This window comes from Tachyglossus aculeatus, chromosome 18, assembly GCF_015852505.1.
Source record: "Tachyglossus aculeatus isolate mTacAcu1 chromosome 18, mTacAcu1.pri, whole genome shotgun sequence".
In the NCBI taxonomy this organism is placed as follows: Eukaryota; Metazoa; Chordata; class Mammalia; order Monotremata; family Tachyglossidae; genus Tachyglossus; species Tachyglossus aculeatus.
Window position 1 is genome coordinate 38,080,358 of NC_052083.1, and position 13,767 is coordinate 38,094,124.

General features: G+C 48.8%; 1 protein-coding gene across 2 annotated transcripts in view; it reads right to left on the reverse strand.

The window, feature by feature from the left end:
• The window catches only part of GPBP1L1 (GC-rich promoter binding protein 1 like 1), a 52,746-nt gene extending 41,222 nt beyond the window's left edge, over positions 1-11,524 (reverse strand). The window contains exon 1 of one of the 2 annotated variants that reach the window (XM_038760341.1): positions 11,455-11,524. The gene's annotated coding sequence lies outside the window, so the exon portion shown is untranslated. Of the gene's footprint in view, positions 1-3,348; positions 3,367-11,454 lie in introns of those variants that run through there. The other variant, XM_038760342.1, reaches the window with a different exon arrangement.
• Positions 11,525-13,767: the final 2,243 nt, after the last annotated feature.

Below are 13,767 nucleotides of genomic sequence, written 5' to 3' on the forward strand. Positions count from 1 at the left end.
CCGGAGAAGACCGCTTAATCAATCAATCAATCATAATCAAGGCCCTGCTGAGAGCTCACCTCCTCCAGGAGGCCTTCCCAGACTGAGCCCCTTCTTCCCTCTCCCCCTCGTCCCCCTCTCCATCCCCCCGTCTTACCTCCTTCCCTTCCCCACAGCACCTGTATATATGTATATATGGTTGTACATATTTATTACTCTATTTATTTATTTTACTTGTACATTTCTATCCTACTTATTTTATTTTGTTGGTATGTTTGGTTCTGTTCTCTGTCTCCCCCTTTTAGACTGTGAGCCCACTGTTGGGTAGGGACTGTCTCTATGTGATGCCAATTTGTACTTCCCAAGCGCTTAGTACAGTGCTCTGCACATAGTAAGTGCTCAATAAATACGACTGACTGATTGATTGATATTTATTGTCCACCTTGCCTGGGCTACGACCCCAGAGAGGGCTGGCTCCATGCCTCACACCAACTGGATGGGGTTTTGGGGGGGAGACTTGAGCATTCCCCTCTTTGGCCCCCCTTGTTCAGCCAGATTGGACCAGGAGGTGACCGCCCGGGACCCTGGAGCATCAGGGCTGGAAGCTACCGAGTCCAGCGTGCGCCAACGGCAATCCTCTCAGGTACAGCCCGCCTTTTCTTCCGGCTCAGGCCTTAGTACAGTGCTCTGCACACAGTAAGCGCTCAATAAATACGATTGATTATGATGCATACGGACTCTAGCCCCCAAAGCGCTGCACCAGCCGACCTCGGATCCGGATCGAGGCCGGATGAAACCTAGTTCCCCCCCACCCTCCTGCCCCTGTAAAGGTAACAAATGAGGGGCCCAATCTAAGCAATACCTAAGATTCTTCTGATTGGACCCAAAGTGACTTTTGGATGAGACGGGGGAGAGTAGCAGGGGGCTGCCTTGTGTGTGCCTCGCATCAGTTAACTGTTCTTGAGCGCTTACTGTGTATATATGGTTGTACATATTTATTACTCTATTTATTTATTTTACTTGTACATTTCTATCCTATTTATTTTATTTTGTTGGTATGTTTGGTTCTGTTCTCTGTCTCCCCCTTTTAGACTGTGAGCCCACTGTTGGGTAGGGACTGTCTCTATGTGTTGCCAATTTGTACTTCCCAAGCGCTTAGTACAGTGCTCTGCACATAGTAAGCGCTCAATAAGTACGATTGATTGATTGATTGAACAGCACTGCCCTAAGCGCTTGGGAGAGTACCACAGAGCTGGTAGAAACAGTCATGCCCACGACAAGCACACAGGTGTGGTTGTCACCCAGTGTTGCCGGGATCTGGAGTTTCAGGGAGTGGCTTCTAACAGTAATAACTTCCGTACTTGTTCAGCGCTTACTATGTGCCAAGCCATCTACAAAGCGCCGGGGTAGACACAAGATCAACAGGCCCCAGCTGGGGCTCACAGTCTAAGTTGGAGGAAGGGCAGGTATTGAATCTCCATTTAGCAGAAGAAGGAACTGAGGCACAGAAGCGAGGTGACCTGCCCAAGTTCGCGAGCAGACAAGTGGCGGAGCCAGCGTTAGAACCCAGGTCCTCTAACTTCCAGGCCCGGGCTCTATTCATTAGACCACACTGCTGCTCATCACGCAGAGCGGGCACCATATACACCATCTGTAGCTCTCTTCCTCCCTTCAAGGCCCTACTGAGAGCTCCCCTCCTCCAGGAGGCCTTCCCAGACTGAGCCCCTTCCTTCCTCTCCCCCTCGCCCCCCTCTCCATCCCCCCATCTTACCTCCTTCCCTTCCCCACTGCACCTGTATATATGTTTGTACATATTTATTACTCTATTTATTTATTTATTTTATTTGTACATATCTACTCTATTTTATTTTGTTAGTATGTTTGGTTTTGTTCTCTGTCTCCCCCTTTTAGACTGTGAGCCCACTATTGGGTAGGGACTGTCTCTATATGTTGCCAATTGGTATTTCCCAAGCGCTTAGTACAGTGCTCTGCACATAGTAAGCGCTCAATAAATACGATTGATGATGATGATGATGATGATGAGCCCACTGCTGGGTAGGGACTGTCTCTATATGTTGCCAATTGGTACTTCCCAAGCGCTTAGTACAGTGCTCTGCACATAATAAGCGCTCAATAAATACGATTGATGATGATGATACCCGACTCCAAAACTGCTGCTGGATTGGCTCACTCACTGTAATAATAATAATAATAATAATAATAATTATGGTATTTAAGTGCTTCCTATGTGCCAGTCACTAATAGTGCCAGGGGCACTTCACCATCCCTTCCGGTCTAAGCAAGTGCTCGTTCTCATTCCAGCTTTCATTCTATCACTATTAACCATCTATATTAAAGTCCATCTCCCCATCTGGACTGTAAGCTCGTTGGGGGCGGGGAACGTGTCTACCGACTCAGTTTGGTGCTGTCCTCTCCCAAGTGCTCTAAGCGCTCAATAAATCCCACCGAGGATGATCGTAATAAAGAAAACAACGGTTTTAAATGAACCCTGAAATCTGGAGAAGGGAGCCATACCATCTGACCACAAAGTCTTCAAGAATGAGCTGTGAAAATAAGACTGTCAAAAGTGAGCTAACCACCAGCTTCATCAGATGAATCGCTTGGATGTACTTTCAACCCTCGAACACTGAACTATTGCTAAAAAGAGTGTGAACTTCAATGAGCTCCTAACAAAATTGCAGCTCCTTCCCTCCTTTCGCGTTAATGTTTACCTTACAAAATCACCAAGATGCTCTATCACCCAAAAATTTCACAGAAATACACCTAAGTAATTTAGGCACCTTCTTCCCATTTTAAGACCGACTTCTAAATTCTTCAAAGGAAAAAAGTAAGGCCAAGTCCTTTGCAGCATCTCATTTTAGGGTGCCTTTTTTCCATGTTGGAAAAGTTAACTCATCTCACACAAACTTCATCTCATCACTCTCAGTCATATCTTTCAGACAGACTTGACATTCGGGTGAAGAATACTCCTTTTTAAACTCGGCAAGACGGCAGGACTCCTTCTTAGCTGTCTTCCAAAGTGAAAACCCTTTGCATTTCCAAACCTTTGGGACTTACTGATACGATCTGGGGAATTGGAAGGTGACGGGAACTGGTACTTGGGATGAAGTGGCACATTCCCCCAGTTTGGGATTCACGTCTCCTCAGTGGCATTCCGTCGTTTGAATCCCCGCTCCTTTCCAGGACCCTTAGCGGGAACTGAAGTGGATCAGAGCGGAAGATCTGAAAATTTTCCGAAGCTACCAGAAAGCCCGGATTGTCGGTTTGCTTTGGGCCAAATCTCGGTGCCCAAGGGCGTCCAGTACGTCTCCCCGACCTCAAAGGTGTTTCGCAGAGTGCGACACCCACCTTCTTTCACGAAAAACAGGGCGACGCCGAACAGCAAATGAACAACACGCAGCCTTCTGGAGACTTTCGAAGTCAACAAGAAAACTTAACCCAACATGGGGCCGCCTCAAGATAATACAGAAAAAAACAACAACCCCAAAACACATCAATCACCTTGGGCCAGCCGCTTCACTTCTCTTTGCCTCAGTGACCTCATCTGTAAAATGGGGGTGAAGACTGCGAGCCCCGCGGGGGACAACCTGAGGTCATGGGTTCTAATCTTGGCTCCGCCACTTGTCAGCTGTGTGACTCTGGGCACTATATGTTGCTGACTTGTACTTCCCAAGCGCTTAATACAGTGCTCTGCACACAGTAAGCACTCAGTAAAGACGACTGAATGAATGAATGGTATTTGTTAAGCATTCACTGTGTGCCAAGCACTGTTCTAAGCACTGGGGGGGGGGGGATGGATACAAGGTCAACAGGTTGTCCCACATGGGGCATACAGTCTAAATCCCCACTTTACAGATAAGGGAATTAAGGCCCAGAGAATTGAAGTGCCTTGCCCAAAGTCACACAGCTGACAAGTGGCGGAGCCGGGATTAGAAATGTATATATAAAAGCAGCGTGGCTCAGTGGAAAGAGCTCGGGCTTTGGAGTCAGAGGTCATGGGTTCAAATCCCGGCTCTGCCACTTGTCAGCTGTGTGACTTTGGGCAAGTCACTTAACTTCTCTGGGCCTCAGTTTCCTCATCTGGAAAATGGGGATTAGGACTGTGAGCCCCCGTGGGACAATCAGATCACCTTGTAACTTCCCCAGCGCTTAGAACAGTGCCTTGCACATAGTAAGCGCTTAAAAAATGCTATCATTATATATAGGTACTGTGAGGAGGGGAAGGAGGTAGGGCGGGGGCTCCAGGAGGCCTTCCCAGACTGAGCCCCCTTTTTCCTCTCCCCCTCCCCACCCCCCCGCCCTACCTCCTTCCCCTCCCCACAGCACCCATATAGATGTTTGTACAGATTTATTACTCTGTTTATTTCACTTGTACCTATTTACTATTCTATTTATTTTGTTAAAGACGTGCATCTAGCTTTCTATTTATTCTGATGACTTGACACCTGTCCACGTGTTTTGTTTTGCCGTCTGCCGCTCCGTTCTAGACCGTGAGCCCGTTGTTGGGTAGGGACCGTCTCTGTTGCCAAATTGTACTTTCCAAGAGCTTAGTCCAGTGCTCTGCACACAGTAAGCACTCAATAAATACGACTGCATGAATGAATGAATGAATAGGGACCGTCTCTATATGTTGCCAACTTGTACTTCCCAAGTGCTTAATCCAGCGCTCTGCACACAGTAAGTGCTCAATATATATGGCTGAATGAATAGGGACCGTCTCTATATGTTGCCAACTTGTAGTTCCCAAGCGCTTAGTCCAGTGCTACACAGTCAGCGCTCAATAAATACGATTGAATGAGTGAATGAATGGGGACTGTCTCTAGATGTTGCCAACTTGGACTTCCCAAGTGCTTAGTCCACTGCTCTGCACACAGTAACTGCTCCATAAATACTATTGACTGACTGACTGAATGAATGAATGAATGAATGAACAGGGACCATCTCTATCAGTTGCCAACTTGGACATCCCAAGCGCTTAGTCCAGCGCTTTGCACACAGTAAGCGCTCAATAAATACGACTGAATGAATGAGTGAACAGGGACCGTCTCTAGATGTTGCCAACTTGGACTTCCCAAGCGCTTAGTCCAGCGCTCTGCACACAGTAAGCGCTCAATAAATACGACTGAATGAATGAGTGCACAGGGACCGTCTCTATCAGTTGCCAGCTTGGACTTCCCAAGCACTTAGTCCACTGCTCTGCACACAGTAATTGCTCCATAAATACCACTGACTGAGTGAATGAATAGGGACCATCTCTATCAGTTGCCAACTTGGACTTCCCAAGCGCTTAGTCCAGTGCTCTGCACATGGTAAGCGCTCAGTAAATACGACTGAATGAATGAGGAGGGGGGAGTCCGGTGTTTGTGCCCCCGGGAGGTGCTCACTAAATACGTTTGACTGAATGGAGGAATGGAGCTGACAGGCCGCGCCGCCTCCTCAGGACTGACAGGGGGGAGAGAGGGAGGGAGGATGGCGGCATCGGGCCTAGTCATCATCATCATCATCATCATCAATCGTATTTATTGAGCGCTTACTATGTGCAGAGCACTGTACTGAGCGCTTGGGAAGTACCAATTGGCAACATATAGAGACAGTCCCTACCCAACAGGGGGCTCACAGTCTAAAAGGGGAAGACAGAGAACAAAACCAAACATACTAACAAAATAAAATAAATAGAATAGATATGTACAAGTAAAATAAATAAATAGAGTAATAAATATGTACAAACATATATACAGGTATATACATATATACAGGTCTTGCTCCCTCAGGCCTCAGGCCTCGGGCCTACTTCCGGTTCCGGTCCCCCGGGACTAAGGGGGGGGGGGGAGACAATCAATCAATCAATCGTATTTAGTGAGTGCCTACTGTGTGCAGAGCACTGGACTAAGCGCTTGGGAAGTACAAATTGGCAACATACAGAGACAGTCCCTACCCAACAGAGGGCTCACAGTCTAAAAGGGGAAGACAGAGAACAAAACCAAACATACTAACAAAATAAAATAGAATAGATATGCACAAGTAAAATAAATAAATAAATAGAGCAATAAATATGTACAAACATATACACAGGTATGAACATATATACAGGTCTTGCTCCCTCAGGCCTCAGGCCTCGGGCCTACTTTCGGTTCCGGTCCCCCGGGGCTAAGGGGGGGGGGACAATCAATCAATCAATCAATCGTATTTATTGAGCGCTTCCTGTGTGCAGAGCACTGTACTAAGCGCTTGGGAAGTACAAATTGGCAACATACAGAGACAGTCCCTACCCAACAGTGGGCTCACAGTCTAAAAGGGGAAGACAGAGAACAAAACCAAACATACTAACAAAATAAAATAGAATAGATATGTACAAGTAAAATATATAAATAAATAGAGCAATAAATATGTACAAACATATACACATGTATGAACATATATACAGGTCTTGCTCCCTCAGGCCTCAGGCCTCGGGCCTACTTTCGGTTCCGATCCCCCGGGGCTAAGGGGGGGGACAATCAATCAATCAATCAATCAATCGTATTTATTGAGCGCCTACTGTGTGCAGTGCACTGGACTAAGCGCTTGGGAAGTCCAAGCTGGCAACATCTAGAGACGGTCCCTACCCAACAGTGGGCTCACAGTCTAAAAGGGGAAGACAGAGAACAAAACCAAACATACTAACAAAATAAAATAAATAGATATGTACAAGTAAAATAAATAAATAGAGTAATAAATATGTACAAACATATATACAGGTATATACATATATACAGGTCTTGCTCCCTCAGGCCTCAGGCCTCGGGCCTACTTCCGGTTCCGGTCCCCCGGGGCTAAGGGGGGGGGGGGACAATCAATCAATCAATCAATCAATCGTATTTATTGAGCGCCTACTGTGTGCAGAGCACTGGACTAAGCGCTTGGGAAGTCCAAGCTGGCAACACCTAGAGACGGTCCCTACCCAACAGTGGGCTCACAGTCTAAAACGGGGGGGGGGGGGGGGGGGGGCAGGGAACCAAACCAAACGTACTGACGAAATAAAATAAATAGAATAGATAGGTACAAGTAAAATAAATCAATAGAGTAATAAATAGGTACAGACATCGTATGTACAGGGGGTTTGGGGAAGGGCTCCCTCCCGCCTTCCTGCTCCTCCGTTGGGCCTCCAACCGTAACAAAGCCGGTCCCAAAATGGCTGCCCGCCCCTCACGGCCCGGCACCAACCCAGGAGCGGGCCCCACCCCCACAGGAGCCCTCCTCCTCCTCCTCCTCCTCCTCCTCAAAATGGGGGCCCGACCCCCGTCCTCCCTCCTCCTCAGTCGTTCAATCCCACTGACTGAGCGCTTAATCACTCAATCAATCGCATTTATTGAGCGCTTAATGTGCGCAGAGCACCGTACTAAGCGCTTGGGCAGTCCAAGTTGGCAACACATAGAGACGGTCCCTACCCGACAGCGGGCTCACGGGCTAGAAGGAAGCCCAAAGGGGCTTACTGTGTGCGGACCAATCAATCAATCAATCAATAGTATTTATTGAGCGCTTCCTGTGTGCGGGGCACTGTGCTAAGCGCTTGGGAAGGGCAACCCGGCAGCACACAGAGCCGGTCCCTCCCCAACAACAGTCTAGGAGAGTATGTGTGGCCGATTTGGGCTTCCCAAGCGCTCAATAAATAGGACTGATTGATTGATAGGGTGGGGGGACAGGCCACAATCATTCATTCATTCAATCAATCGTATTTATTGAGCGCTTCCTGTGTGCACAACGCTGTGCTAAGCGCTTGGGAAGGGCAACCCGGCAGCACACAGAGCCGGTCCCTCCCCAACAACAGTCTAGGAGAGTATGTGTGGCCGATTTGGGCTTCCCAAGCGCTCAATAAATAGGACTGATTGATTGATAGGGTGGGGAGACAGGCAACAATCATTCATTCATATTTATTGAGCGCTTCCTGTGTGCGGGGCACTGTGCTAAGCGCTTGGGAAGGGCAACCCGTTAGCACACAGAGCCGGTCCCTCCCCAACAACAGTCTAGGAGAGTATGTGTGGCCGATTTGGGCTTCCCAAGCGCTCAATAAATAGGACTGATTGATTGATAGGGTGGGGGGACAGGCCACAATCATTCATTCATTCAATCAATCGTATTTACTGAGCGCTTCCTGTGTGCACAACGCTGTGCTAAGCGCTTGGGAAGGGCAACCCGGCAGCACACAGAGCCGGTCCCTCCCCAACAACAGTCTAGGGGAGTATGTGTGGCCCATTTGGGCTTCCCAAGCGCTCAATAAATACGACTGATTGATTGATAGGGTGGGGAGACAGGCAACAATCATTCATTCATATTTATTGAGCGCTTCCTGTGTGCGGGGCACTGTGCTAAGCGCTTGGGAAGGACAACCCGTTAGCACACAGAGCCAGTCCCTCCCCAACAACAGTCTAGGAGAGAATGTGTGGCCGATTTGGGCTTCCCAAGCGCTCAATAAATACGACTGATTGATTGATAGGGTGGGGAGATAGGCAACAATCATTCATTCATATTTATTGAGCGCTTCCTGTGTGCGGGGCACTGTGCTAAGCGCTTGGGAAGGACAACCCGTTAGCACACAGAGCCAGTCCCTCCCCAACAACAGTCTAGGAGAGAATGTGTGGCCGATTTGGGCTTCCCAAGCGCTCAATAAATACGACTGATTGATTGACAGGGTGGGGAGACAGGCAACAATCATTCATTCATATTTATTGAGCGCTTCCTGTGTGCGGGGCACTGTGCTAAGCGCTTGGGAAGGACAACCCGGCAGCACACACAGCTGGTCCCTCCCCAACAACAGTCTAGGGGAGTATGTGTGGCCGACTTGGGCTTCCCAAGCGCTCAATAAATACGACTGATTGATTGACAGGGTGGGGAGACAGGCAACAATCATTCATTCATATTTATTGAGCGCTTCCTGTGTGCGGAGCACTGTGCTAAGCGCTTGGGAAGGACAACCCGGCAGCACACAGAGCCGGTCCCTCCCCAACAACAGTCTAGGGGAGTATGTGTGGCCGATTTGGGCTTCCCAAGCGCTCAATAAATACGACTGATTGATTGACAGGGTGGGGAGACAGGCAACAATCATTCATTCATATTTATTGAGCGCTTCCTGTGTGCGGAGCACTGTGCTAAGCGCTTGGGAAGGACAACCCGGCAGCACACACAGCCGGTCCCTCCCCAACAACAGTCTAGGGGAGTATGTGTGGCCCATTTGGGCTTCCCGAGCGCTCAATAAATACGACTGATTGATTGACAGGGTGGGGAGACAGGCAACAATCATTCACTCATTCAATCATTCGTATTTATTGAGCGCTTCCTGCGTGCGGAGCACTGTGCTAAGCGCTTGGGAAGGACAAGTCGGCAACACAGAGAGCCGGTCCCGACCCAACAACGGGCTCACAGTCTAGAAAGGGGAAGGCGGACAACAATCATTCATTCAATCGTATTTATTGGGCGCTTACTGTGTGCGGAGCACTGTACTAAGCGCTTGGGAAGTCCAAATCGGCAACACATAGAGACGGTCCCTACTCAGCAACGGGCTCACAGTCTAGACGGGGGGGAGACGGACAACAGTCATGCATTCATTCAATCGTATTTACCGAGCGCTGACTGGGTGCAGGGCACTGTACTAAGCGCTTGGGAAGTCCAAATCGGCAACAGATAGATTGCCCAAGCGCTTAGCCCAGTGCTCTGCGCATAGTAAGCGCTCGATAAAGCCGAAGTCCCACCTGGTTCACTCGGGCCTACCCCAATCCTTCATTCAGTCGAACAGTGCTTTGCACATAGTAAGCGCTTAATACATGCCACTATTATTATTATTATTATTCAATCTTTATCGAGCGCTCTGGACGTACAGATCGGCAACAGACACGTAGTAAGCGCTTCAATCCCGGAAAATAACCCAACAAAAAGTCGGGGGGCGTTTGGGGACGCAAGGGTTTCCTGGATGGAGCGGGGAAAGGGGACCCCGAGGGGCGGTGGGGATCAATCAATCATATTTATTGAGCGCTTACTGTGTGCAGAGCACTGTACTAAGCGCTTGGGAAGTACAAGTTGGCAACATATAGAGACGGTCCCTACCCAACAGTGGGGATGGGGGGCAAGGCCCAGCCGGAGGCGGCCTCGATTCCCATTCATTCAATCGTATTTATTGTTGCCAACTTGTACTTCCCAAGCGCTTAGTACAGTGCTCTACACACTGTAAGCGCTCAGTACGAATGAATAAATTTATTGGGCGCTTACTGTGTGCAGTGCACTGTACTAAGCGCTTGGGAAGTACAAGTTGGCAACAATAAATACGACTGAATGAATTTATTGAGCGCTTACTGTGTGCAGAGCACTGTACTAAGCGCTTGGGAAGTACAAGTTGGCAACAACAAATACGATTGAAGGACTGAATTTATTGAGCGCTTACAGTATGCAGAGCACTATCCTAAGCGCTTGGGAAGTACAAGTTGGCAACAATACGACTGAATGAATGGATTTATTGAGCGCTTACAGCGTGCAGAGCACTGTACTAAGCGCTTGGGAAGTCCAAGTCGGCAACAACAAATACGATTGAAGGAATGAATTTATCGAGCGCTTACAGTGTGCAGAGCACTGTACTAAGCGCTTGGGAAGTCCAAGGTGGCAACAATAAATACGATTGAAGGAATGAATTTACTGAGCGCTTACTGTGTGCAGACCACCGTAGTAAGCGCTTGGGAAGTACAAGTCGGCAACAAAAAATACGATTGAAGGAATGAATTTATCGAGCGCTTACAGTGTGCAGAGCACTGTACTAAGCGCTTGGGAAGCACAAGTCGGCAACAACAAATACGACTGAATGAATGAATTTACTGAGCGCTTACAGCGTGCAGAGCACTGTACTAAGCGCTAGGAAAGTGCAAGTCGGCAACAACAAATACGATTGAAGGAATGAATCTACTGAGCGCTTAGTGTGCAGAGCACTGTACTAAGCGCTTGGGAAGTCCAAGTTGGCAACAACAAATACGATTGAAGGGGTGAATTTATCGAGCGCTTACAGCGTGCAGAGCACTGTACTAAGCGCTTGGGAAGTACAAGTTGGCAACAACAAATGATTGAATGAATGAATTTATTGGGCGCTTAGTGTGCAGTGTACTGTATTAAGCGCTTGGGAAGTACAAGTCGGCAACAACAAATACGACTAAAGGAATGAATCTATCGAGCGCTTACAGTGTGCAGAGCACTGTACTAAGCGCTTTGGAAGCGCAAGTCGGCAACAACAAATACGACTGAAGGGATGAATTTATCGAGCGCTTACAGCGTGCTGAGCACTGTACTAGGCGCTTGGGAAGTGCAAGTCGGCAACATCTAGAGACGGTCCCTCCCCAACAGCGCTTAGCACGTAGTAAGCGCTTAGCAAATGCCATCATCATCATTATTATCATCATTATTACGATTATTCTTCCCCCTCCTCCTTGTCCTGCTGCCCACCTCGGCTGGTGGCGACCCCAGGCCGCGGGCCGGCTCCAGGCGGCGATCTCTCTCCGGGCGGCGGCGGGGGGTCGGGGGGGGTCGGGGGGTGGAGGTCAGGGTGGCGACCCCGTCCCCACAAAGCCGAGCCACCCGGTGGCCGACGGCCCCTTCCCCGCGGGCACCGACCGGTGGGCGACAGCAGGCCCCGGGCTGCGCCGCTCCCAACTGTTTGTTGCTGTTTCTCCCCCCCCGCGCACGCACCTCGGCCGCCGCCCCGTCGGAACTACAACTCCCGGCATGCCCCGCCCCCGGCCGCGGGCGGCCCGGGACCGCACATCCGCCTGGGAGTTGTAGTCTTCCGGCCCGCCCCCGCCCACCAAGCGCGCATGCGCAGCGCGCATCCTCGGCCCCAGCCCGCACTTCCGGCTGGGAGTTGTAGTCTTCCGGCCCGGCCCACCCACCAAGCGCGCATGCGCAGCGAGCATCCGCTGCCCGGGACCGCAGTTCCGGCTGGGAGTTGTAGTCTTCCGGTCCTCCCCGCCCACCGGGCGCGCATGCGCGGTGCGCACCCGCGCCCCTCCTCCAGCTCCGACCAAAACAAAACAGGCAGGGCCCGGGGCCCGGACAAGGTCAACGGCTAACGGAGGGGCAGAATAATAATAATAATTATAATTATAATTATAATTATAATTATAATATTTATTAAGCGCTTATTATGTGCAAAGCACTGTTCTAAGCGCTGGGGGGGATACAAGGTAATCAGATTGTCCCACGTGGGGCTCACAGTCTTAATTCCCATTTTACAGATGAGGGAACTGAGGCACAGAGAATCAATCAATCAATCAATCAATCAATCGTATTTATTGAGCGCTTACTATGTGCAAAGCACTGTTCTAAGCGCTGGGGGGGGATACAAGGTGATCAGATTGTCCCACGTGGGGCTCACAGTCTTCATTCCCATTTTACAGATGAGGGAACTGAGGCACAGAGAATAATAATAATAATAATGATGGTATTTATTAAGCGTTTACTAGGCGCAAAGCACTGTTCTAAGCGCTGGGGGGGGATACAAGGTGATCAGAGTGTCCCACGTGGGGCTCACAGTCTTCATTCCCGTTTTACAGATGAGGGAACTGAGGCACAGAGAATCAATCAATCAATCAATCGTATTTATTGAGCGCTTACTAGGTGCAAAGCACTGTTCTAAGCGCTGGGGGGGATACAAGGTGATCGGATTGTCCCACGTGGGGCTCACAGTCTTCATTCCCATTTTGCAGATGAGGGAACTGAGGCACAGAGACTCAATCAATCAATCATATTTATTGAGCGCTTACTATGTGCAAAGCACTGTTCTAAGCGCTGGGGGGGGATGCAAGGTGATCAGATTGTCCCACGTGGGGCTCACAGTCTTAATTCCCATTTTACAGATGAGGGAACTGAGGCACAGAGAATCAATCAATCGTATTGAGCGCTTACTGTGTGCAGAGCACTGTACTAAGCACTTGGGAAGTACAAGTTGGCAACATATAAGAGAATAATAATAATAATGATGGTATTTATTAAGCGCTTACTAGGCGCAAAGCACTGTTCTAAGCGCTGGGGGGGGGATACAAGGTGATCAGATTGTCCCACGTGGGGCTCACAGTCTTAATTCCCATTTTACAGGTGAGGGAACTGAGGCTCAGAGAATCAATCAATCAATCGTATTTATTGAGCGCTTACTGTGTGCAGAGCACTACTAAGCGCTTGGGAAGTACAACTTGGCAACATAAGAAAAATAATAATAATGATGGTATTTATTAAGCACTTAGTATGTGCAAAGCACTGTTCCAAGCGCTGGGGGGGATACAAGGTGATCAGGTTGTCCCACGTGGGGCTCAACGTCTTAATTCCCATTTTACAGATGAGGGAACTGAGGCACAGAGAATAATAATAATAGTGATGTTATTTATTAAGCGCTTACTAGGTGCAAAGCACTGTTCTAAGCGCTGGGGGGGATACAAGGTGATCAGATTGTCCCACCACGTGGGGCTCACAGTCTTCATTCCCATTTTACAGATGAGGGAACTGAGGCACAGAGAATAATAATAATAATAATAATAATAATGATGATGGTATTTATTAAGCACTTACTAGGTGCAAAGCACTGTTCTAAGCGCTGGGGGGGATACAAGGTGATCAGATTGCCCCACCACGTGGGGCTCACAGTCTTCATTCCCATTTTACAGATGGATATTACAGATGCTAATATTATATTAGCATTATATAATAATAATAATAATAATAATAATGATAATAATAATTCAAAGGACGCGGCGGCCCCATTTGGGA